General features: G+C 37.8%; 1 protein-coding gene and 1 pseudogene across 1 annotated transcript in view; both read left to right on the top strand.

Moving 5' to 3' along the window:
* Positions 1-26,375, top strand: part of Arhgap15 (Rho GTPase activating protein 15) — a 606,047-nt gene that overhangs the window by 169,978 nt on the left and 409,694 nt on the right. The window lies entirely within an intron of this gene.
* Positions 12,527-12,727, top strand: LOC142858071 (U2 spliceosomal RNA; annotated as a pseudogene).

The raw sequence follows: 26,375 nt of genomic DNA, 5'->3' as shown, positions 1-26,375 counted from the left end.
GCATATATCTTTGACCTGGAATAACCCTGTAGACCAGGCTGTCTTTGAACTCTCAGAGATCCGCCTGTCTCTGCCTCCCAGGCATTGGGATTAAAGGCGTGTGCTACTACACCTTGAACTCACAGAGATCTGTTTATCTCTGCCTTCTAAGCATTGGGATTAAAGGCGTGTGCTACCACACCTTGAAGTCACAGAAGTTTGCTTTAAGAATTTTAACTTTTAGTCTGCATATATTTTTAACACACTTTAAACCATTTAGAAATTTTCTGTCTTTGAATCTCTCTTTACTGTATATCTCTCTTTTTCTGACGACAAGAGCCTTTAATTTGCCAAGCAATATCAGTAGGACTAAAGGCGTGGCTTTGCCAGCTAGATCCAGTCCATTCCTTAGCTTTCCAGCCTCATGGCGGAAATACAGGCTGCAGCCATGTTTATAGCATTTCAAGGTCCCTGCCAGCCAGCGAGCTACAACAGACGACACTCAAGTCCTCTCTCGGTAGCCGGCCCTCCTACCTCAAACAGTCAGAGTTTGCCCTGGCAGGATGGCCCAGAAAGCCGGCATTTTTAAACGGCGCAGCTTTTTTCCTGCTACGGCTGAAAACCGAAAAGCATGCGTTCAGCTTTTCGTCAACACCGTTTAAGTGTTTCGTGGCAGGACCTCTTAATGAGCTGCAGGGTTTTGCAGCTGAAGCTGAGTCAGGAAGCCTCTTGGGGCTACCAGGTAGGAGCGGCACTCAGCACTTTAATTCTGAGACTGAGCGTGCAGCACAGAAATTCTTTTCATCCAAGTAACATCCAAATCTGACACGCAGAGCACTGCACAGTCTGAAAACACGTCTCTGTAAGGCGGCAGGAATCCACCATGCTCTTCCGCCTGCCTAAGCCTGATTCTGCCTTCTGCCCAGGAGCAGGCGGGGAGCTCTGAGTCATCGTCAAGGTCTCAGAGCACTCTCCTTCTGATCCCAAGCGGGAACACAAACATAAAGCCAGAGTTTGCATTGGCGGCACAGCCCCAGGAAGCAGCGCTTTAAGATAACGCAGCTTTTTTTTCTGCTGCTGTTGCCGAATCAGGAAATCTCTCTACAGCACGCCACCAACAAACAGCAAAAATCTGTGTTAAACTCTCTCTCCCTTATTTTTAAGCCTTCTCAAGTTTTTTGTGGACTCAGTTAGCCCCACGTTGGGCGCCATTTGTAGTAATATGAGCGGCAGGGCTGTGTCCCCAAAACCCCAGCCGCTTGCCCGGCTCGGCTAGCTTATGCCCCAAATAATTACACAGAAACTGTATTCTTTTAAACACTGCTCTGGCCCATTTCTAATCATCTATGTAGTGCCCCTAGGTGCGCTTACCGGGAAGATTCTAGCCTAAGTCCAGCCTGGGTCGGAGCTGGGGCATGGTGTGCGTCTTCCCTGGAGCAGGTAGCATGGCGTCTCTCTTGCGTCTGCTCCGGAGAGCAGAGCTGTGGAGTCTGACCTCACTTCCTCTTCCTCCCAGCCTTCCCTTCTGTTTACTCCACCCACCTAAGGGTGGGCCTATCAAATGGGCCTAGCAGTTTCTTTATTGCTTAAACAATGAAATCAACAGATTGATATATGACACTCCCACATCAATCATATTCCTCATAAAGGACAGAAAACGCTGTCTAAAAAAAGGGGGGACAGCCACTTCTATCCTGAATGAAAGAAATGTCCCCTCATTTGCTTGGTTTCAGTTGTACAGTCCATACTGAGTATGATTTCTTCACTCCATGCAGAGCCCAGGCTCCTCTTCCCTTCTTTGTAGAACATTCCCCATCCTTCTGTGTCCCACAGTCTCAGAGAGGAACAGATTGAAGTGGCCTGCCATCTCTGAGAATACAGAAATCCGCTTTAAGGTGGGAAGTCGTCTAATGTCGTCAGAAAAAAGAATCTAAAAAAAAAAAAAGACAAAAGATGGGGCTTGAGAAAAAGGCTACAGCCAGTGCACATGCGCTGTCAGGGTTCATGAAGGTTGTGAGACTTTCCTGGTCCTTAGTGGAAATGGGCAGGAGCCTGGGAGAGAGAGTCCAGAGATTTCTAGAGAAGGGTGGAGGGAATCAGGATTACAGTAGACAGGATCTGTCACCCGTGGCTGTGATAGCAGGCAAGTTTAGGAATTAGTAAGAGTTACATCTTTATACATTTTAGTTTAGAACCTATTTTTGCATATATTTTTAATTCTATGTAACCATCTGGTCGAGCCTGGCACTCCAAGATTTGTTACAATACTAGTGTTTATCTAGGGAACTACTCATACAGTGCCTGGGAAATGAATGCTGGGGTCTGGGAACAAAGTTTGAGGAGGAATTTCCAAACAAAGGCCACTTACCAAAAGCTCCGAAGCATACCTCGTGCCTTCTCAGCATCTCTAATACCCCATACAAGCCTTCACCCTATCCTGATCTGTCTTCAAAATAATCAGCCATCTCTAGCGCTTACGTCACTTCCTGTCTCTAGTCACTCATGCAGAGAACACCTCACATTTTCTTCTTTCAAATCAAGGAAAGAGACCTTTGGAGGACACGAGGGGAGTTTTCAATTCTCTAAGGAACCACCTCTGACACTGACTGTTCTTCTCTGTCAATCACACACTACTTCCCGTGGCATCATGGCTGTCTGTAATTTACGTTGTTGCTGTATGCAGTGTAAGCTGACAAGAGGGGCACGGTGAGGAGCTCAGAGGGCAGCTCTTGCCTTGGGATTCGTCTGACACCTGTGTTTACAAGAAAGAAACAGCTTTAGTAGCATATTACTGAGGAGTGCGGAGGTGAATAGTTATTGAAAGGTGGTTTTTCAATGTCATGGACGACACTGAGGCCAACATGCCTCCAGCGATCCTACCCTAAGAGTATCAATGCAAGCAGAAGCAGTCTGGAGTATGTCGTCTCGAGAATCCTTTGAATAAAGAGTTACGCTTCAGTGAAAACCCATATAAATCTCAGAGACTTTTAATCTATATGTTGGCAGTCTCAGTATCTTGATTTTAATAGAATATTCATTTTGCACTTACGTTACCTCCTGGTTTTTCCTCTATGTGAATAATTATATTATACATCAAAAAAGCAGTGTCCAAAGTGAAAAGGGAAGAAAAGGTCTCTTCTGGGAGAATCTTTAGGAAGAGGAAACAGACAAGCCTGCTTACATCAACTTATTTTGATGTTATTGTAACATGATAGCAAATAAGAGAACTTGAATCCAAGTGTGACTGGAGAAGCTTCAACACCAAGTTGACAGATTACAGAACTGGGTCATGGCTGAGCTGCTGGAGTCAGATGCTCTCATGCCATGGAGAGAGTGTTGAGCTTGAGCAGTCTTCTAGAGTCAAGGGTGTTGAGTAGGCTGCTCTCTAAATCTTTCCGTAGCAGGCTCAGTTCAGGTGCCTTGTTAACTGCCAGCTCAGTAGCTGGTCTCTGCTTCCTTGCAGAGAACACTTAAATCAAAGGACTAAGCTCTATAGAATGTCAAATTTTAAATTCTCTATGTAGCCACCTTTGACTACGAAGATTTCATAAGGGTCAAGATAAAATATGTCACTTAACCTTGGTTGCAATTTTACTAGGTACAGTAAATACTAGAGCATTTCTCCACATTCTTATCTTATGTGCTGGCTAGTTTTGCGTCAACCTGACACAAGCTAGAGTTATCAGAGGAGGGAGCCTCCGTTGAGAAAATACTTCCTTAAGATCTGGCTGTAGGCAGGCCAGCAGGGCATTTCTTAATTAGTGATTGATGGAAGAAGGTCCAGCCCATTGTGGGTGGTGCTACCCTTGAACTGATAATCCCGGGTTCGAAAAGAAAGCAGGCTGAGCGAGCCATGTTGACCAAGCCAGTAGCCAACACTCCTCCATGGTCTCTGCATCAGCTCCTGTCTCCAAGTTTCTGTCCTGGTTGAGTTTATGTACTGACTTTCTTTGATGATGAACTGCCATGTGGAAGCATAAGCTGAATAAACTCTTTTCTCTCCAACTTATTTTTGGTTATTGTGTTTCATTAGAGCAGCATTAAGCCTAAACAACATATATTTTACCTATTAAGTTGTATTTTTCTGGATTACACATATAATTTTCTCCTGTGGGAGTTTCTTAATAGCCTTCCTATTCCCTGACATAGATTCACTTACCAAGGAATAAGGGGAAGTAACCGCTGTGGTTCCACATAGCCTTTTAATACTGCGCTGACCTATGAATTTCTAAACTGCTCCTTCACTGTCTACTATGACTTTCATATTCCAAAGTCAGTAAAAAGGTAATGTTAGGATTACCCCTCAAATGCCTATAATCCCTAGTTAGCTCTTCTAATAAAGGGGCTCTTTATCATCCTCTTAGGACACCATGGCATTGATAGCACTTTGTTTTACCTTATCATTATAACATAGTCTTTGAGAATTTCCACTTGTATCATTACAAGATGATTATGACAGCTTCACTAAGCCTCATTCATGTGAATGAAAAAAATTAGTGCCATAAAAATTCCTAATAATTATTTTCCAAGACATGTTGATACTTTTCAAACTTAAACTCATTACGCCGATTGGAATCTCGCTTCAGCAAATCCATGCAAACTGAGAGTTCTTATTAATGTCAGTCTCGTACCACATTTAGGTAAAGATTTAATCTGAAAAGAAATGTGTTAATAAAACCCACATGCATGACTTAAATCTCTTCACATATGTAGCAATAGAGTACATGGATATTACACTTGGAAAAAATTAAAATCGTTTATAGCTTATTAAAGAATCAAAATAATTCAATACTAAATAGTATATCAGAAACTATTCGTTGGTGTCATGCAGCGACTTACTTAACATTCCAACAAGAACTTTTGCTGGTATTTTGCAGGTTGCTAATTAATTAATAAAAGATTCTATTTGATAATATTCAGTCATACATTTGGGGTATAGCGTGACGCTTTGGGGGATATATCAGATGGACTCTAAACTTCTTACTCTTAGCGTTAACACACTAGCAGGCCGGTCATATTTCCAGCACTGGATCCCTCTTTCCACTGTATTTATCACCAGAACCAAAAGCGTGAAAGAATCATGCTTGTGATTGATATGATGAGAGATAGGAGCCAATAAGTTTTAATATTCTTTTGAGACTTGCAAATAAAAATTTATAAAATATAAAATTTTATTTAATCAACTTATTATTATAAGAAACATTTGAACAAATGCATACTTCAATAATTAAAAGCAGAGTGCAAAATAATTTCTAGGAGTCTAGAGCTGCTGAATAAAACCTCTCCATTCTTAATTTTTTTGTTCATGTTATAATTTTCCAAGGACTGAGATTTTCTTCTTCAAATAAGAAGAGGTAGTATGTAGTCTTGGTATGGAAGCCTGCTACAGATGCCTTGCATGTGCCCAAGTGAATATGTATATACTTTAACACAATACCTATTGAAGATATCTTGCTGTAAACATGAGTTATTGTATGAATTACTACTGAGTTACCCTTGATGATCACTGTGGTATGGAAGATAACCAATTTCAACACTGAATTTCTCCAAATGTTTGTAGAGTTTCTTATCTATTTCTTTCCAATCCCTGTGCCTTGATATGGGTCACTTTCTTTCCTCCTACTGTTTTCCATGTTGAGGAAACTACTTCCTTAAAATTATACATAAGTTAAACATTTAAAGTCTTTGACTTAAGATCTCTTAAGAGTTTTTATTTAAGAAATCCATGTGTTTTCCATAGACTTGTAACTCAAGAGCACTGAAGGTTGTGTTTAAAAACTTGCAGTGTCTTAAAATAGGTCCAATACTTTCCTTTCCTGGGGAATATTTGTGTGATATTTGGAAAGAATCATATTGGGAAGTCATTTAAATAACAGTGGGGAAGGCAGAATTGTTACTATCCTTAAGGCTAAAATTAATCAAGAAAGTCTCCTTTATTCTTTCAATGGCAATAAAAACCCATAAAACCCTTGCAGATACATTAACAAGGTATTTCTTTTCTTGTACAATGGTATTTAATAGGATTAGTTAATGAAATATATGGGATTATAAAGAACAGATTGTTAAACTGGGTTAAAAAATTATTCTTATAGGAATGGACTTTGAACTGCTTAGGGGCAGACAGTTGGGATTTTAAAAATAAGAAAAGTATTAGCCCAGTATCTATGTAGAAGATGAGAGGATTTCTTGTGCTGCAGAGGTACATAGTTATATATAATAGCTCTTAAACAACGAGTTAATATTCTAAAAGATTAAAATGAAGCAGAAAGGAATCATGTGTGGCCTTAGGGATACAAAATTAGTTAATAAACCTTAACATTATGTAACCATATATTGGCACTCAGCAAACTGTTATACATGTGAGCGGAAGTTCTCTCCTAAGTATTCATTTGGGTATCCATACAAGATCTTGAAAGTGTGTTAGGATGATGGCTCAACCAAAACACACTTTCAACTCTTGACTTACCACATTCTTACAAATGTTATCAGCTGGGGATTCTTAGACAAGCAGCCCTCTAGAGTCTAGGCAATGACTAGGAATCCTTCATATCTGTGACCTTGCTTGTCCATACCTGGCAGGTGCAAGGGGCACATGCAGTCAAGAGACAGAACTTCTCCAATATCTTTTGCTAGAAATAACAGTCACCTGGTACCACTATGCCCCCTTGACTGGAACCCTAACATGAAAAATAAGGAAGCCAATTGTGTACAATTTAGAAAAGTGATTACAGAGTTCCCAGGTGTTATATATAAGGTATATCTACCAGAGAATTGCCCAATCAATGAAGCTGTAGTGCCATTGCTTTGATGTAGTCACTACATGATAAATACCTCACACCTGGTCATGTGTTTGATTGTAGATAGGTCCGAGAGTGACGTCCTAACATGAACTCTAAGGCAATGCACTTAGTTTTTTAATATCAGTTGTGGACTACTTTAAGAGAACTTAACAAAATTCTAAACTGGTATATTTTTATGAGGCAAATATTGATAAGATATTCCCGATGGATCAGATGTAGTAATCATAAATGTAGTGTATATATGTATGAACACAGATGGATAGATAGATAGATAGATAGATAGATAGATAGATAGATAGATAATGTATATCCATGATCAGAGACTTAGCACTTGCGTATCTTTTCACAATTTTTACTACATTATAGATTTTTTGTTCACTGTCTCTACAATATTTGAGGATATGATAACAAATGGAGCCTCCCTTACCTTTTTTTTTACCAACTTCATTGATTTATCACTTCCTTAAAGATGGCAATATTATTAATAAATAAGGTAGCAATGAGTATAAAAGTCACTTCTGTATGTAAGAAAAATCACTTTTTATGGGAGATAAGATATTTCCATCAACACTTTAACTCGTTTAGTTCCTCTATCCTTATAGTACATCTCAGTAAATGTTTAATAACAAAATAATTCCATAATAAAAATTAGTTAATGAGAATTTAACATTAATGGAGTTGCTAGTCCAGTTGCTGTTGTAAATTTAATGATTATACATGTAACCTATACATATATAAAAATATATATTCAAATAGGTATGTACTGATATATAGGTACATGCATATATATAATAATTTTTAAAGGGTTGAGATGGTGAATGTGATACCATTTGATTAATCTAATTGTGTGTGAAATAGACATCTAAGGTGAGACCTTGTATAATCTAAACAGGTCTCTTTAACTTTAGACCTTGAGATGTATAAGAAGAAAGGCATAAATGTGTTTCAAAGCTTGCTAACATCTCTCTTTGAATCTACTAAATAGATAAATAACCTTTTCTCTTCATGTTGGTTAAAGGGTCAACTACAATGGATGTCAGGTGCATGCAAAGCTTTTAATTTTTCTCACCTATTCATCTCTTTCTCATTTCTGTGTGGTTTGTATTTTCTATCTCATTGCCACCATGATTTAGCCCCGCCACCATTGTTGCTGCGAGTTATTGTTGCTGAGGGCCTCCAATGCAGCATGCTTTTCAGCATGACTTTTTTCTCAAAGTTATTTTTTTGTTAAACTTTCACAGGAAAAATGATAGCTAGGTATAAATAATACTTCTTACTCTGCCTAAAAATAATTCAGACACTTTATATCCTTTTTGAAAATTTCAGTCCAATGTGGTGTGAAATTCTGGGCTGAAAAATCTGTATTTCTGGTGAAAATACTTATTTAACACAGAAAATGTGGAAGTTGGAAAGTAGTTCTACTTTATGGTCTTTTCTGACAAGTACTACCTGGAAGAATCAGAAAATTAGGGATTCTGAATATGAAGACAACTCTAAATTCTCTCAGGCAGAGAAATTCCAACCCCTCCCCAGGAGACAGCTGAACTCAAGACAGTTGTGCATTCTCATAAAATGTCTCCTGTCAAAGAAAATACTTAACTGTGTAAATCATGAGCTTGACCATGACTAAACTCTTATGGTTCTATATTCTAAGCATTTTAAATTGGGTAGAATAAACATAATGTCTACCATACTCAAGGAAAAATACAATAATATCACCTTGTAGACACATATGAAATTATAATGTTAAATACAGACATCCACGGGATGCTACAATTATCTTCTTATTCCCAGATTGTAGTCTTAACTCGTTCAAATAGACTGTGTTAAAAATACGCTCCCAAAATTGGGCTTATTGGGTGTTGCCACTAAATCAAGAATATGATTTATCTTGTTTAAATACTATAAAATTTCAAATTTCATGAGTACAAAATGGGCAAATATATCACTGAAGTCTTTACAAAGCATATTCTTTCTTAACTATAAATTTAACAAAGCAGTGAGAAAATATCCAAAAATGCTTGGTTATGCCAATTTGAGACACATCAATATTCTTTTTACAGTCTTTCAATTGTCAAGGTACTCGGTAGAAAAAAATAACCCCCTAATATGAAGGAAGGAGTAGAATGTTAGCACTCCAGGAGAAAATGGTCCTTCTATACAAATGGAATTTGAGCAACTGTTATAAACAAATTAAGGGTAATTTAAAATATATAAATATCATTTAGTGCCAAGAGAATGCCAATCAAATAAAACCAGTTGACACTCTCTTTAAGACATTCTCTACATAAGTTTATTTTATTATAAAAAAAACAATTTGCCCAAATTGAATTTTTAACTAAGATTTGTTTTTAATTTTTTGGGAAAAACAATTTTTTAAACACCTGTTTCATCATCATTTCATTCAAATCTGTTGGAACAGCCTCAGAAATATTGGGCACACTGTGGATCTCTTATATAAGGATGCATTGCTTCTAGCCAAGTCAAAAATGCTAAATTTTAGTAAGGAAAGGTTTTCGTGTCTTTTCAAAAAAAAAATGTAAGGAAGACAGTGAATCTTTCTGAGGTTTAAGGGCAGTCACTGAACAGAACGGTGACTATGACAGTGCTCACCTGAGAGGGAATGGGACGCTCTTTATTGTAGAGGAAGTACAAACGCTCAGCTGCTCAGATCATGGAGCTGAGACCAGGTGGACATCTGCATTTGAATATTCCTCTGCCTTTACTGTTTGCTTATAAGTGCATTTAATCAATGCAAGCCACTGAAAACATTATCTGAAAATACGTTAATAAGGTCAGGCATTATGTATCAGTTGGGTATGGAGAACAAAGCAAAGAACATGCACAAATTCTTCCGCATGGTCCCTGCCATCTGACCTAGTGCCTTGCAAACACTCAAAGGTATTATTCATCTCTCTCGTTACTACTTAGAAATAGGAATAGATACTCTAGACAAATGTGAATACTCCACTGCCTCCTCCACAGGATCTTGGATTTGTTTTTTAGAGTGGGAACAATATCTCACGAGTTTACTGATCATATCTATATTAGTTTTCTACTGCCTTACAGCAAATTCACCAAACCCTGAAATCTAAAACGACTCACAGCCATCTCCTCAGTTTCTAGGTGCTTGAGTCAAGGCACTGAGCTTCTGGGACCCTCCCTGAGGATTCTTTGAGGCTTTAGCCAATATAATAGGAGGACTGCCTTCTCTCCTGAGCATTCTCTTGATAATCAGGGCACTGAAAGACCCTGAAGTTGTAGAGTGGGTTGATTGTTTTCTTCAAGGCCAACAAATGACTCTCTCTCAGAAAGATAATGATCAGTTTTATTTTAAATATTTATTTATTTATTATGTATACAATATTCTGTCTGTGTGTATGCCTGCAGGCCAGAAGAGGGCACCAGACCTCATTACAGATGGTTGTGAGCCACCATGTGGTTTCTGGGAATTGAACTCAGGACCTTTGGAAGAGCAGGCAATGCTCTTAACCTCCGAGCCATCTCTCCAGCCCTAATGATCAGTTTTTTAAAATGTGTTTCTTTAGTTGGGTGGTGGTGGCAGACACCTTCAATCCTAGCACTTGGGAGACTGAGGCAGGCGGATCTCTGTGAGTTCGAGGTCAGCCTAGTCGACAGGAGCTAGTTCCAGGACAGTAATTGTTTCTTTAAAAGTCATTTGGTTGGTTAAGGCCTCTCATTTGGCATCTTCTTTTCATGTACAGTGTCTCTTCACGGACTACATGAGTGATAATCAGCAAACTGCAGGTCGTGTCTGCTATGAAGAGAGGGAACCACTCTGTGTTTTTCTGGGTTCCATGCTCGAACTTTACTTTGTCCACTTAACAATGTGCACTTAAGTTCAAAATTCTTGGTAAAATTTAAGTGCCGAGGCTTAGCAAAAGTGGAAGAATGCATAAGCTTAATAAGCACATGAAGTATCAACAGTTGATATATTCTTATCAGAATCTTTTGTTACACATCGCACATTGGATGAAGAAGATTAGCTTGGATGCAGCTAGTGGGCGGGGTTTGTTTGTGTGAAAGGAGTAGAAGCAGTCAAAAGAATATCTCAAATATCTACTGCAAATTGAGTCTGGTTTGCCTTTGAATGACTTCCTTTGGAAAGAATCAAACCTTTTGGGGTCTTCATGAGAAAGCTGATAAAACAGCCAGGTTGTGTCTCAGGACTACGGATGTCTTTACAGTGTTATTCCATTTGCGTTATCAGTTGCAAATATATGGAAGCATCACTGTACTGGTTAATAGATTCTTCTGTTTGTGGAAACGGCTGAGTCACTCCTGGCCTTTGTTGAACACGAACCTACACATACAGTTTCACAGCTTTTCCCAGTAGGCACACTTAAACAGTGTTGGACAGCACATAACATATACACATGGAACTGTGAGAAATTGGTAAAATATTTTGACTCTTTCAGAGTCTTAGTTCTGTGCTGTAGCTACATGGTGTGGCAGGGGTAGAGGTGGAGAAAGAAACAGAATGGGAGCAAAATTTATCAACACTGAGTGGAGTCAATAAAAATAGCCATAGAAGTAGAATTAAATCATATCTGAGCTTCTATCTTAGAATTTTATCTCACACTATATTGAACTATGTTCAACTTTTTCATGCAATTTTTGGACTAACAAAGCAATGAAAAATAAGCAAGAATTTGCTGGTAGAGATATCTGTGATGATGTTATAGGGTTCTCTCGGCTTCCTGTATGGTAGTAGGCAAGTGAGTAAGAGACAGGTCATCTCAAAGCTACAAGTAATCTGCAAAACAACGATAATATATATATGACTATATAGAATATGGAAGTGGTTATTAATTTTTATTTTGACATTGTATTGACATCGACAATATATATGTATATTGGTTTTTCAAGACAGTGTTTCTCTGTGTTGCCCTGGCTATCCCAGAACTTGCTTTGTAGACCACGCTGGCTTCTAACTCACAGAATTCCATCTGCCTCTGCTTCCTGAGTGCTGGGAATAAAGGCATGTGCCACCACCTGGTGCGTATGTGTGTGTGTATCTATATCTATATGATACATATATATGTGTGTGTGAATTTTTATATTAAAACAAATATCCCTGATGGCTTTATCAAAGAAAACAGGAAATGAGCTGAGAAATCACTTTATGACTCTGAGCAAGAAAGTGCATGTGACTACTGATTCTAAAGTCATTGTCATGTCATTGTTTCAAGACACTATTCAGTGAACAAGCTAAGAAATGGAATACAGCATGCGTACTCATGTCTTAGATGTGTAAGAAATGAAATCAAGTGAGAAGGGTAAATAAAAAAAATGATAGCTATAAGAGGTTTGATGGTGAGTGAAATTTGATTTATCTCTGACCTTGTTAGTAGATAGGATATAAAAAAAATAATACTTATTGAAAAGTGAAAATTTGTATGAACTTTATCTGACGTCTGTCACTTACTTCTGTCTGTATATCAGAATATTGCAAAAGGGGTTTTATTCCTTTAGTGACCTTCACAGAAGCAATAGAAATGATGTAAATAGAGTTTTCATGTATGAAAGCATAGAATATAAATAAATTAAAATGATAAAATAATAACATTTTTAATTAATTAATTCTATTTTCATTGGTGTTCTGCCTGCATGTCTGTCTGTGTGAGGGTGTTGGGTCCACTCGAAGTGGAGTTACAGACAGCTGTGAGCTGCCATGTTGGTTCTGGGGATTGAACCTGGGTCCGTTGGAAGATCAGCTAGTGCTCTTAACCTCTGAGCTGCTTTTGGCTAAGATCAAGTGTAGTATCTGCTCTTTTCAGTTTAATAATATTCTTTAAAATGATGCCTAACCAAAAAATGAGAACATAATATTAAAATAAAATACAACCGGAGCTCAGTGTGATGCACTTGCCTGGTACACATGAGGCCTGACTTTGACTCCCAGTAATGCAGAAATTAGATTTTATATATGTATGTTCCATTCTGTATATACGTATATTCTAATAACACATGTGATTTATACCATCATATAAACATACATACATATTTCATATATGTCATATATGCATCATTGAAAGTAATTTATTCAGCAAATAGTTCTATTTCTGTAAAATCTGCCCTTTTTTCATGGCCTAGCTATCTTTTTTTCCCAAACATAAAAATGCTGTTTTTAAGGTTATCAAATCAAGTTCCAATATAGAAGAAAATCAGCATTGCATAGGCCCTATTCCTGATCTGGGCTTTCCTACAAGCACAATTTTAGGTACAAATTTTTTTTTTTTGGCTAAAATCCTAGATAGGAAAAGTCAATTCAAACCAGCCCCCACCATGTGTAACTCACTTTATTGCTTGACCATTTACTTACTAGCCTGTGAGTGAAGTAATGGATTGAGTAAAGACTTGTCCTAAATCATGGCTGCAGTGAAACCCTCCCTCAGATGATGATGTACAAGCAAACCAGGACGGACTCAGGTGGAGGTGGAAGTGTACTTGCCTGCGTGCAAAAAGCTCTAGGTAGTCTCCACCACCAAGTGAACCAGGTGCAATGATACAAACCTTCATCACAGTGCAAGGGAAAAGCAGGAAGATCAAAGTTCAAGGTCTTTTTCAGTCACCCAGCAAGCTGGAAACTGACCTGAGCTATGTGAGACCCCTTCTCAAAAAAATAGACCAAATCAACAAACACTCAAACAAACAACAGCCCCCGTTTCTCTATGTTCTCAAGGATGATAGTGATCTAATGTATCCATTTTGACAGCTAAGGTTTGCAGATGCTTAAGTATTTTTGTGGCTTTCGTTTTAAAGAGAATAAGGAACAATAATAATCTCTGGGCAGTAATCCATTTCCTCAACACAGGACACAGAATATTTTGGAGCAGATAGTTCTTTGCAGAGGAAGATGTCCCATGGACCATGTGGATTAGCAGCATCCCTGACTTTTGCCGTCTCCAGCAGTGATTTTCAACCTTACTAATGCTTCAACCCTTTAATACAATTCTTCATACTGGGGTGACCCCAACCATCAAATTAATTTTGATAACTCATAACTGTAGTTTTGCTACTATTATTAATTGTAATATAAATAACTGATATGCGTGACCAAAGTGGTCTCAACCCTCAGGCTGAGAATCAGTGCCTTCATGCATTAAGGGGCTGCTCTTCATAACATGACCCCTGAAATTCCTGCCAATGTGTGGAGCCATTGTCAGAAACACTGATGTATATGAACTGCTGTGTTTGTGGGAATGATAACACAGATGGCTAATGATGAACGAGTTAACAACAATAGCTACTCTGGTCTGTTGTGCAATATTTAATACCCTCTAATGTGAATATATAAGATCAATAGTTTTATATTATTCATACTGTATTTTCCTTGGCATAAAAGACAGTAACCAAAACAACTTGACCACTGGTCCCTTCTTATCTTGAGTCCAGTGCGGCTATGATATAAAAGTACAGGCTATTTTCCAAAATTAAAACTACTGTACTTTATTACATTGCTTATAGTTCTTGATAAAAAAAAAACCCTGCAAACATAAGCAGTCTGATGTTATTTTTCTGTTTACAGTATTACTGTGTTGTTTTGGTTAACAGAATGAAAAACAGCCCTGTGATACTACAAGTAAAAATGTTTTATTCTTAGTTTGTTTCATCAATAAAAGCTGACATTTTTGCAAGAAAGATGTTATACTATTGAAATTAACTCTTAGTCAATTGTAAATAATTGTGTTCTATCGGTATGTTATCATGAAGATTAGAAATCATTTCCTCCAGAATCATGTTTTTGCTTCCTCAGCACTGTTTCAATTGAAAGAATTTGAATGAAGTGCTTCTCATTACTAACATAAAGTAGATGGAGCTTGAATAATTTTTATATTTATTTTCCATGGATGGCTATTGCATTTCTTATCCTATCTATCCAAATTTTATAAAATAAATTGTTTTAATCCATTCTTTGGAGGGAGGCAATGAATTTATTTTTGCTAAAGCTATGCATCTGAATATATTGTAATATGCACAAAGCTCTGTTAACACAGTTATTTATATAAAAGTGTAGCTGCCTTACCTTTTATTTAATTTGCATACTCTATTTACTTTCTGACAGGTTCTTCTCCTTGCATTTTTATTTACATACCAAAAATGTCTTTTTGGATAAGTCAACTAAAGCTTAGACAAATTCTTATTGTTATATGGCTTATATGAATTTCTAAGCTATATTATAGTTTGGAACTGTTTCATCAATGATTTTTCTACAATAACATCATGTATCTTAAATATGGAGGTAAGGAGGATATTGTCTTTTGTCTGAGATCTTGTCTAGAGGGGATTATAAAACTCATTCTCAGTCTATTTATTTCAAGTAGGACATGTAGATAACTCGCTATATCTAAATATTATTGATACTTCATTTAAATTATTATAAGTTTTGCATCATAGGAGCACCATATGTTGACATTCAGAGACTTCTGTGTGATCTAAGCAACAAACTATATTTCTTCTACTCACTTGTTGAGAGGGCCAGTCTTCCTAGGTGTTTTATAAGTAGGGATGGGCCACATACTACCAAGGATTGACACGGTGAGTCAACTTGGTGATGACCAGTTTTAGAAATAGAAACAATTTGATATTCTACTCTGCCCACCTTTTTCTTGTATCCAGCTTCTACAAGCCTGGCTTGTATATGTGTAGCCTACCATTCAGATTTCTCATGCACTCCCGATATAAATAATTCGAAATTTTTCATTCAGTTTCCCAAATTATTCTAGTCATTATGGATGATTCATGAGAGGATTAATCTCTTGGATGTGACATCAGGCTAGAGAGGAAAGACACTACCTATCACATCGTCGGCAGTTAAAAACACACTGCATCTCTCTAAGCTTTACTTAAAGTACTTATAGTAATTGAGTGTGCATGCTCAGCTCCGTTAAAAACCCAAACAGCAATATGGAAGAGTGTGGTTTGTTTTTTAAATGTGCAAGGCAGGAAAATTAGTGAAATCTGTTTAAGTCACAAAACTGCCTCATTCAGGACCCAACTCAGCAGCATGGAAAAGTAACTCAAGTTAACTGTACTCTTAGCATATGTCTAAGCTCGCATATTCAATTCACTTCAAATCCCTTCCTTCTCCCTTGGATCTGTCTGCAGAGGAAAGAGATACGAATATGGCAAATAGGTTTAGTCATTCGCGAGTCCCAGATTTTCGTAAGGCTCTCACGATGCAAATGTTCCTGGCTGAGGTCACATACCCTTGCAGATTGGACGGCGACACGAATGAAGAATGGTTAGACTTCATTACCACCTTCCAAGCCCCCCTTCTGACTCCCCACTTACGTACCTCCCACTGGCAGACGCAAATGTACACATGCTTATGGAGAGAAAGAAGACATTTCGATTTTACCCATGCTAGGAAAATTTGGAGGAAGAAACGAAGCCAAATTAGTAAACAATAGATTAAGGTATTACCCAGAAATCGTGGTTTAGTGACCTGAATTGTACCACAATCCTGGGATTACATATTAGGAAAAACATACAGTGTCTCTATATTGGGGCATCGTTATAAGAGGATATTGCTGATCATGAGCTGGTAGCGGCATGAGATATTTTTCCCTGTGTCTCTTAGCAATCAGAACAGATCTCAGATGCATGAAGGAGCATCATTTATAATCAAACATTCCTGAATAATATTCTCTTCCAGTTTTTGTTTTAAAGGCCTAACATTTGATCGTATGTTTTCTTTAGTTAACTTTCTATATAATATGGCAATCTCTGCAGTTATTTTTTTTCAAAGATAAAGGAGAAAAAAAGCAAGCTCAAAAAATGTAGAAGTTATTTTTGCAGTAACGTATGTCATGATTTTTAAACATTCAGGCCTTTAAACTTTTTTTTTATAGTGTATATTCTTGCCAATCCCAGCACAGTTCTACAAAGTAAAATATTTGGCAGTGAATTCATATTAACAGATGGAACAAGAAATTAACACGTTTTTGCTTCGCTAATTCACAGTTCCTTTAATACGCTAATTCTAAATCACCTGTTCTGACTTTGACAGGCTACAGACACCTGTTTGGGGTAATATTCCACAGCTAATTATTACATGAGAAATTCAGTTTCCAACAAAAGGGGTTCTGCGTGAATTTGTCATAGTTAACAAATTAGTAATACCATCTAAATACAGATATATCTCTGATGTCTTCATTTAAATGCACTTAATCTCCTCCTTATCTCAAGAGCGATACGTGAGCATGAGGCTGTCCTCTTAGTTTAGAATTCTGTCTGTCACACTTTACACCACAGTTGCACTGATCAAGTCAGAATGTTCTTACCAGTTGCACCAATTTACTGTAATACTATATTCTAAAGCGCAGGAAAAGAGGCTCGAATGTTCAAGTGGCTGGAAAAAAATCCTAAGTATATGTTAAAAATGACTCAGGAGAGTTAAAAAGAAAAGACAGATGAGAGAGAGAGAGAGAGAGAGAGAGAGAGAGAGAGAGAGAGAGAGAGAGAGAGAGAGAGAGAGCTTTAAACAGGAAGTTCACTGAATTGCTGCAGAGTTTGGAGTACAAATGGCATAGATGAAGCCCGGAAGGAATATTTCCTAAAACACACGCCACTAAGTAGCGGCAGGATTGGCAGGAACTTTATGCAAAGAAAATAGCATGCTCAGCCTCCTTACATCTGAACCTCTTCACACATAAATTGTTGCCCCCAAACTGAGTTTCTTTAACTTGTACTATTGTCCTCAGTTTTATCCACATGGTCATTTCCCCTCCTTTGCCTTGGATGGTGTCCCTTTCATTGCCGGTCTGCTCAGGACACTGCAGGAAACACATATTATAGAGGAGTGTGTGTCTGGAGAGGGGCGAGGGAGAGGAGGATAAGTTGATGGAATATGAAAGCAAAAATCAGAAACGTAAGGTTTTTAGATGTTTGTAACATAATGGCAGATGCTGGGGTCCAGTTTCTCTTCAGGTTTGCCAAAGGTTCCATTTTGTGTGTCTGTTTTTCGAGTCTCTCTAATTGCTGTTCAGCTTCCTCTGTGGCTTTGCTAATGTGTCTTCCTTAGCCACGTTAGGGAAGGAGAGAACTTGTCGTTTCTTTAATTAACCTTTATATCTTAGTACCAGATAGCAGAGTTCACCAAGCCGGCACACTTCAAGATTCATGCTGTTTTGCTCTGATTTTTAAGAGTTATTGTACACTGTAAGTTTTTTAATGCCTTTTACGTTGTAAGACTTAAAATAGAGAAGGAACAAGAGTTTTGCTTTTTTTTAACATGTACACTCCTTGTAATTTTGTTGTTTTTCTTTCAATTGCTACTCTACAAAGCACACCGTCTTTCTCTCAAACCATGCTTATGACATTGCTATTTGCAGAGCTTTAACTGGCAGCCCACCCCAGGAAGATAAAATCCCGCGGCATCCAAGTTCGGTTCCCTCCTACACCCACACCTGAAACCATATTTCTGCCAGAGTCTACATTCTGCTAAGGAAGAAACCAATCTTTTATAATATTTCAACATACGTGGATTTTATTTTATTTTTAATTAAAAAATACATTTCTCATCCAAATATGCTAGATGACATTTAAAGCTAGAAAAGAGTTTCCAGCTAACTCACCTTTACAATTAACTCTTATCAGAATAGACAGTTTTCTCACTGCACCTTGACTGTGTGTGGCTGGCGTCTCTGGTGACAGAAAGTCATGGTGACCGAAGGAACCAAAGCTCTTGGCCGTATGCAGAGACACCCTGCCCCATAAGACCCTCTCAGGGTTCAAGATTTGGAAGAGAGCTACTAGTAAAGAATTGGAGTGAGATCTGCTTTCATTATCTGATGATAAGATACACAAGATCAAATAGATCTTTCTGGTCTTTAAAATGGGAGAGACAGGTCTTAGGAAGCTTACATTTTTCTGTAAACACTTTTACATGACCATTTGCTATTCTGAAGGCAGAGTTTAGTGTAAAAGGCTACTGGCCTTGCAGAAGTGTGTTTGCCATGTGTATAGAAGATAAAATTCTTTTAAGAATTTTCTTGATGATTGACATTAATGTGTAATTTCATTCATTGATCCCACACTAAAACAAATCCATCATTTAATAGAAATCCCAATACCTCTATTGCATTCAACATTAGTATTATCCTTTATGTAATGCACAAACATCTCTGTGATTTTGCTATAAACCAACCATATGCATGTGTGTTTGTTTGTATATATGTGTAGATATATATGTTTGAAGGGAGCTGCTTGATCTTTCTGAAAGGATTGCAGGTTATACCAGCTGAATGGGCATTATTGGAACAATTACATTACTGTCAATATTTTTTCTGAGCAAGTAAAATGTCAATATATCAGACTTAAATAAAGGAAAAACATTTAAATAAGTATTAGATGCCATTAATTGGTAATCACCATTTTAATCCTTATGTGTATTTTGAAATAGCTTTCTGACATATAATCTCACAGTCCTATATTTAGAATTCTATTTATATAACATACTGAAAAAAGAATTAGATAGTATTCATTGTAAAAACATATTTCTCTTGTAATCTTAGGCCAGTTTTGCTAACATGTCATCTGTTTCAGGATTATGGTAGTGTTTGAATAATAGCAGCTTACAGAGACACGCATGCGGCTCTCAAACACAGATATACTTAAGACTCGGGAGGTCTTTTGGAAATTAGGGGAGTGCAGAATATTTGTTATGTTGACAGAGGTGGGACACATACTTCAGATGTAGGAAATAATACCAACATGCTACAATTTCCAGCAATCAGAAACAAGGGTTCTAGTACAGTATTAGCCACCATTATGCAAATTATTAGGCCAGAAGAAACACTTATGACTCTACTCTTTTCAACACTTTTAAGCTGGACAATAGTCTGCCATATTTACATTCTTAAATGACCTTCACCTCCTAAAATAAGTACACATTGTGTTTATTTATAAACGTCAGATGTTTTTTGTATCTGAAAATGATCCAAATGGTGTATGATTTAAGGAAAACTCTAATACTTCCCTCCTAGTTTGGTTAACAAACCATGGTCTGCACATAGGACTCCCCAAAAAAAATTAAAAAGAAGGGGATGAGTAAATAATTTTTTGAGGACTGTCTGCTCCTGGTGTAGGAAATGTAGCATGTATTTGTCTGCGTCGTCATCAAAAATGCTGAGAGTTTGCTATCAACCACTATGATAAACTAAATATATAAAGAAGGGCAGGTAAAGACATAGACATACACAAAGGCAACAAAGAGAGGAGTAAAGATATGGGCACCTATCATGCATAAAAATCAGTTCTTCATGAGTTAAAAATAACCTCTGTAACAGGCTGCAGAAGAATGGTGGCCACTTTTGACACATAGATGTGTTGGTCCCACCACAAAGGTAAATGACTGCTTCAAGGCAAAATAGATGAAACATTTATTCTGAAATCGAAGCATGCCTAGAACCCATAGTTAGAAAGATGACTGGAAACTATTATATGATGGCTTTATCTCCAAAAATAAATATTTTTGCTCTACCCTACAAACTGCTTTTGAGAAGATGTTTTGTTCTGAATAATTACATAGAAAGGTTCCAGCTGCCAGTATGGAGGGTGAACTGCACCACTACCCCTATAACTGTGCCTTTCCTGGAAGCAGTTTATTAAAGTGTGGCACTGGAAAATAAATTAGCAAGTCAACTAATAATATGGGAAAATTTTGAAAGCACATGTCAAAGGAAAAATTATCATAGTAGTGATTACCAGCATCTTCAGTGCATAGCACATGAAACACCCACAACACTTTGTCCTAGTGTGAACAGGAAGTCACTGAGCAAACATGTGGAACCACCCCCCCAGAGTAGGTCATAATTCTATGTCCATCTAAGACACAACCAACAGGACTTATGTCTTGGCAGAGTTGTCCTTGTAACTAGAAACTAAAAACAGGAGTTTTTCCTCTCAATCAGTGCTATATCTCCACGATAAAAGGCAAATTTTTCAATTAGCCAACTTGAGGTTTTCTTCCTAATCTCCAAAACCTTTGTCTGCTATGTAGCAAGCCCCTCACACTCACAAATCTTTACATTTTCATTGTTATTTTCTTGAGTAAAAGTGCTCTTAACTAAAAATGAGCCCATCAAAGTCAAGCTGGCTAGATCACCAAGAAGATTGTTAAATACAAACAGTGTGGCTAGTGGAAAATCAGTACAAACAAATGGACCATCTTTCTCTCAGTAGTTACTGTAGTATCTTTCCCACATTGATGTCAACGCTCAGCAATCACTTTCCAAATGAATGCTGTGACCATCGAAATCTCAAGTTTCAGGTTGGGTGTTATCAGAGGCTACTCATTCGTTTCCATCTGCCCAGACCCGAAATAATCACATTGAAACTGTACTAATAATTGAAATACTGCTTGGCCAATGACTCTAGCGTATTTATTTCTAGCTGGCTCTTACATCTTTAAATTACATTATTACTATTAATCTGTGCATCACTATGAGGTTGTGGCCTACAGATGAGGTTCCAGCATCTGTCTCCTCCAGTGGCGATATGGCGTCTGTTTACCTATGCCTACTCTCTCCTCCTCTATCTGCTTGGAATTCCCGCCTTGCCCTATTCTGCTAAACCACTGGCCGAAACAGCTTTATTCAATAACCAATAAAAGAAACACATAGACAGAGGACTTCCCACACCACTTGGGACTGCCATATAATATTTTTAGTGTTGAACCTCAGATGTGAAACTGAGAAAAATTCCTTAATCTCTAATCCATCTATTTCTCTTTTGATGGATTTGAATAGTAATCCTGCAAGCCCACCTTTGGACCACAGCCCTCCTCCTAGCAATCTGCCTCTTGTCTTTCAGTCAGCCACTTGTTTGTTATTTATTATAATGTATTTTACAATGTTGCAGTGTTGTCTGATTGATTATTCTGCTTTCTTTGACTTTTGTGTTCTTTATTGCATATCTAAAAAATATTCCTTTATTGGATTCCCCTTTCATTCGATTTAATGCTGTTAATTCATACTTTAAATAATGTAGTGTGTTCCCAAATTCTGTCTTTCGCAAACCAGATGCTCTTCTACGTCTATTCCTCTTATATTTCTTTTGCGAAAATCCCCTCTTTCAATCTGTACCATAAAAATACTTCTATCTTTTTGCCTTTGCTGTCTGTTGCCCAAGGTATTGTAGTCATAATTGGGTTAGAAAACTCATCTGTATAGGTCCTTTTATGTGTTCTGTGCACTTATGGTTTTCTGTAAACAAAAATAATAAATAACAGGTGGGTAGCTAAATATATAACTCATGGGAATCAAGCATTTCAAAGAGGAAGAAAAAGGCTATGTCAGAAACACTCTTCATGCGCGATGCTGAGTCCAGTAAGAATCCAAATGTTCCTCGGCTGTTGCATTTCATAGACTAAAGCCTGCTAGTTACTAGGAAATCAAAAATAAACATTTCTGCTTATCAACTAAAAACTTTTCTCAGAAATGTACTGCCATTGGTGTCATAATAACTGTGTTTTTTAACATTAGCTATGAAACCTCTCCTTTGTCATTTTTCCGCCCTCTGTCTTGATAGAGGTGAAGGTGAAGCAGAGGAGAGAGGAGAAACTGTGGGTGACAACCAAAGGCAAAATTTGAGGTTTTGAATAGCACATTGTCTGATTCAGCTGTAGCATTTTCCTTTCCCTGGGTCCTGCTTGCCAGCAGACAAAGGCTAGAAGAGGGGAGGAACAGGAGGACAGTTACGGCCTGCAGTGACGGCCAAGCTGAAAAGACCTCTTCTAGATTGGGAAACATTATAGGCTGCTGTCTTGGAAGTAAAAACACTGAGATGATACCCAATATCAAAGCTGGTCATCCTGATTATATAGTGCAGGGCTGGGCCAGGACTGAGAGTCTGGGCTAACAAACTTGCTACGACTGTAGGGAGAATTTCTCCTAGAGTGTTATCATTTATTTCTTTATTCACTTGGCTGCAGCCCAAGAGTAAGAAATAGGACAAATGAAATAGGCTAGTTACTTCTCTCATAGCAGTAACAAAATACGCGGTGAGCAACAACTTAAGAGTTTCTTTTGACTCACAGTTCAAGGGGATACAGGGAACCAAAGAAATCAGGCATCATGGTTTGGAAGATATGGACACCAAGTACCAGAGGTTGGCTGGTCTTATTGCATCTGTAGTCAGGAATCAGAAAATGAGCAGGAAATAGAATCAATGTAAAAAACAAAACAAATTTAAACTCACCCCTACAGTGCTCTACATCCTGGATAGTCATAAAGAATCAGTAGCTTTCCCATATAGAGTCCCCAGTTGGAGATTAAGTGCTCAAACATAGGCAACTATGGAGAAAATTACTTGTGTGGGACAGCCACGGTGCCCTCAGGTGTTGGGAGTCGAAAGGTTTGCCTTTAAAGTTCCTGATATACTAATTAAGGCATTTTGTATGAAACAATTTTAATATTCACACTGTCACAGTATCCATGCTAACAACTGAGTTATCACAAATAACAGTAGATTTCTCTAACAAAGGCAGGTGTTGTCCATATAGCACTTGGAAGCCTAAGGCTGTCATCTGTCCCACCTGGTCCCAGCCCTTAAGTCCCAAAAAAAAAAAAAACCATACAGAGGCTTATAATAGTTCTAAAATGTTTGGCCTATTAGCTTAGGCTTATTTTTAGCTAGCTCTTACAACTTAAATTAACCCATTATTTGTGTTTAGCCACATGGCCTGGTACCTTTTCTCAATGGCAGTTTTATTAAACTACTATGAATGACAAGTTTTTTTTACAGTGTACAAGACCATTGCCCCACAACATTTTCCCCCTTTCTTTCTTTTCAAAACAAGAACTCTGAATCCAGTTTCCCTTGTTTAGCCTTTTTCTTGATCATTATCTGTAACAACTTGTAACTAACAGTCTAAACAAAGACAAATATCCATAATTCATTTTGGGGGGATGTGGGTATATGTTTCTAGGCTGCTTCCTGTTGATTGGGGATGCTGATAATCTTATGGGAACACTAAGAAAATTTAGAATTTTAAATTAAAATTAAGTCCTGACTGGAGTATTCTGTGAGACTGGATCATCCCAGTCGGCAGTCTTGAGGCTGTTCCGGATTTAGAACTCAGAGGAAACTCCAACACAAGGCCACTGCCCAGCGGCCCAGAAAGCAGGCACTGGGACTCATTTCAGTGAATTGCTAATCTTAAACGTGAACAGTATTTTATAATTGTCTTTGGGAAAACTATATGAAGAAATATAAATAATGAAGGAAAGTTTTGGGTTGTGTTCAGGGCTGGTGCAGAGACCTGAGATTCAAATCTTCAGTCAATGCTTACCTGCTGTAGTTTAGGTATGCCTTTGGTTTTTTTTTTTGTTTGCTTGTTTGTTTGTTTGTTTGTTTGTTTTTGAGACAGGGTTTCTCTGTGGTTTTGGAGCCTGTCCTGGAACTAGCTCTTGTAGACCAGGCTGGTCTCGAACTCACAGAGATCCGCCTGCCTCTGCCTCCCAAGTGCTGGCATTAAAGGCATGTGCCACCACCTCCCAGCTTGCCTTTGGTTTTATGGCCGGGCGATGGTGGCGCACACCTTTAATCTCAGCACTTGGGAGGCAGAGGTAGGCGGATCTCTGTGAGTTCGAGACCAGCCTGGTCTATAGAGCTAGTTCCAGGACAGGCTCCAAAGCCACAGAGAAACCCTGTCTCGAAAAACAAAAAACAAACAAACAAAAAGGAACCATAAGGATGCTGTGCACATACAGACATGCCTTCACATAAAACTATAGGAACGAATTCACTTAGCACAAAATTATTTATTTCTTTAGGTATAATAGCTATGAAAGTTAATATACTTGTCTCCCTGTTTGTTTTTCTAGTGCAGTTTCTTCTTACTGGAAATGATGACATGATTTTTGTAGACAAGAAAAAATAGTCTTTGGTTTTCATGTAATGTTTACAGAATCCCTGGAATGAATTATCTGCTAAGACGATTGATGTGTCTTAGATGAACTGCCACCATCACAGATAGTCTGACCTATTCTCTAAGGAAAATCATCCTTGTGACTTCACAACCTCATACTTCCTTGTCTTGCATTTTAGGGAAGGGATGGAATGAGAGTAAGACTGACTTCTAGTCTCAGGATTAGGGATCTGTGATATTTCTTGTACTGAGTCTGAATGTGGTGGACACTAAGCTATGAAAATCTGCATATTACTTTTGAAGTAATAATCTTAGGTTCAGTTTGTATGCTGGTCCATTGTATAAATATGAATTTTTCAGCCATTTAGCATTTCATCAAAGTAGCAGGGCCCTTGATTTTCATTCATCCATATGAAAACAATTAGGGAAAAAAATGCCACTTATCTGTGACTGTATTTGTCAGATTTTCTTCATCAAACTTGTTAAGTACAGATCTCTTGACATTCTGATGAATTTTCATCACTCTACGGTAAACCTGAGTGACTGGGCTGTGGCCCGTGAAGAGCTTTGGTTTCTGTGTGACATTAAATGTTTTTTTTTTATTTTATTGTTTAAAAAAACATGACTATAATGAATATTCAAAATGAGATTCAATCCTCTGGCATGTTCAGCTTGGGTCAGAAGCCATGGTTACAGTGGAACACTTACTGGTGCATCTCGAGGCTTTATTATTTCTTAGAAATCCCCCCCCTTTTCCCCTCATGTTTCAAAGATGTAACTCTCAAAGAGGAGAGCTGGCTAAACGTATGTCCTCTTCTGTTTACCTCAGCGGCTTAGAATATGCGCCTCCTATGTAGTTAATGTAAAAGTTCGTGTTATCTCCCTTGCTGGATCCTGTCTTGACTCAAGATTTCTTAAACTTTATGTTCAAGACAGCCTGAAACACATGCTATAAACGAAGACTAATCAGTCACCAGAGTTCAGAGCATTTCTTCGAATACTCTTCATTTTCTGGTTCCAGCAGAATTTTGTTTGCTCAAATATAAATCCTTTTTTGTTTAATACTCTAGAGCCTCATCCTCAGCCAAACACATTTTACTACAATTGTTTTTATAACCTGTCACTGGCTGATGATGATGAATGGAAAGTGATTAAGTATATTGTTTGTCAGATTTCTTCTTTTGCAATTCAATAAATATTCCCAGAGTCCTGGCTTGTCACCTTGCTTATAGTGATTATCAAACAGAAAAGACTGGGAATCTAGGAGGAAAACTGATGTTTATCTTGGTTGTATTCTTCCCTCAAGATACAAGATATGAATTGAAACTTCTGGTGCTTACACGATAAGTAAATTACCTTGAGATATTAAGTCATTTGTTCCGTGTATAGGTACCAAACCCCACCTTGAAACTGTAATTTTATGGGACGTCTCCGTCTATAATGAACGGTACCTTCATGTTGGATATACTTTCATGAATTAAATAATTGACTTTCATCTATAATGCTACTGAGTGAAACTTTGCTTCATTTTTTATTTATTAAATGCCAGAAATAATCATTAGTGAGAAAGATGAGCCTGAAAGGCAAAGCGAACGTGGAGCCTTTGTGTATCATTTACACCATTTTCACACTTCCTCTCCTGTCTACTCTCCATGTGTGTAACCCTAAATTGTCAGTACTCTTGCTTCAGGTAATAA

Source organism: Microtus pennsylvanicus, chromosome 9 (assembly GCF_037038515.1).
Source record: "Microtus pennsylvanicus isolate mMicPen1 chromosome 9, mMicPen1.hap1, whole genome shotgun sequence".
Lineage (NCBI taxonomy): Eukaryota > Metazoa > Chordata > Mammalia > Rodentia > Cricetidae > Microtus > Microtus pennsylvanicus.
Note: the sequence above shows the minus strand (reverse complement) of the source record. Positions and strands in the feature narration are given on the sequence as shown.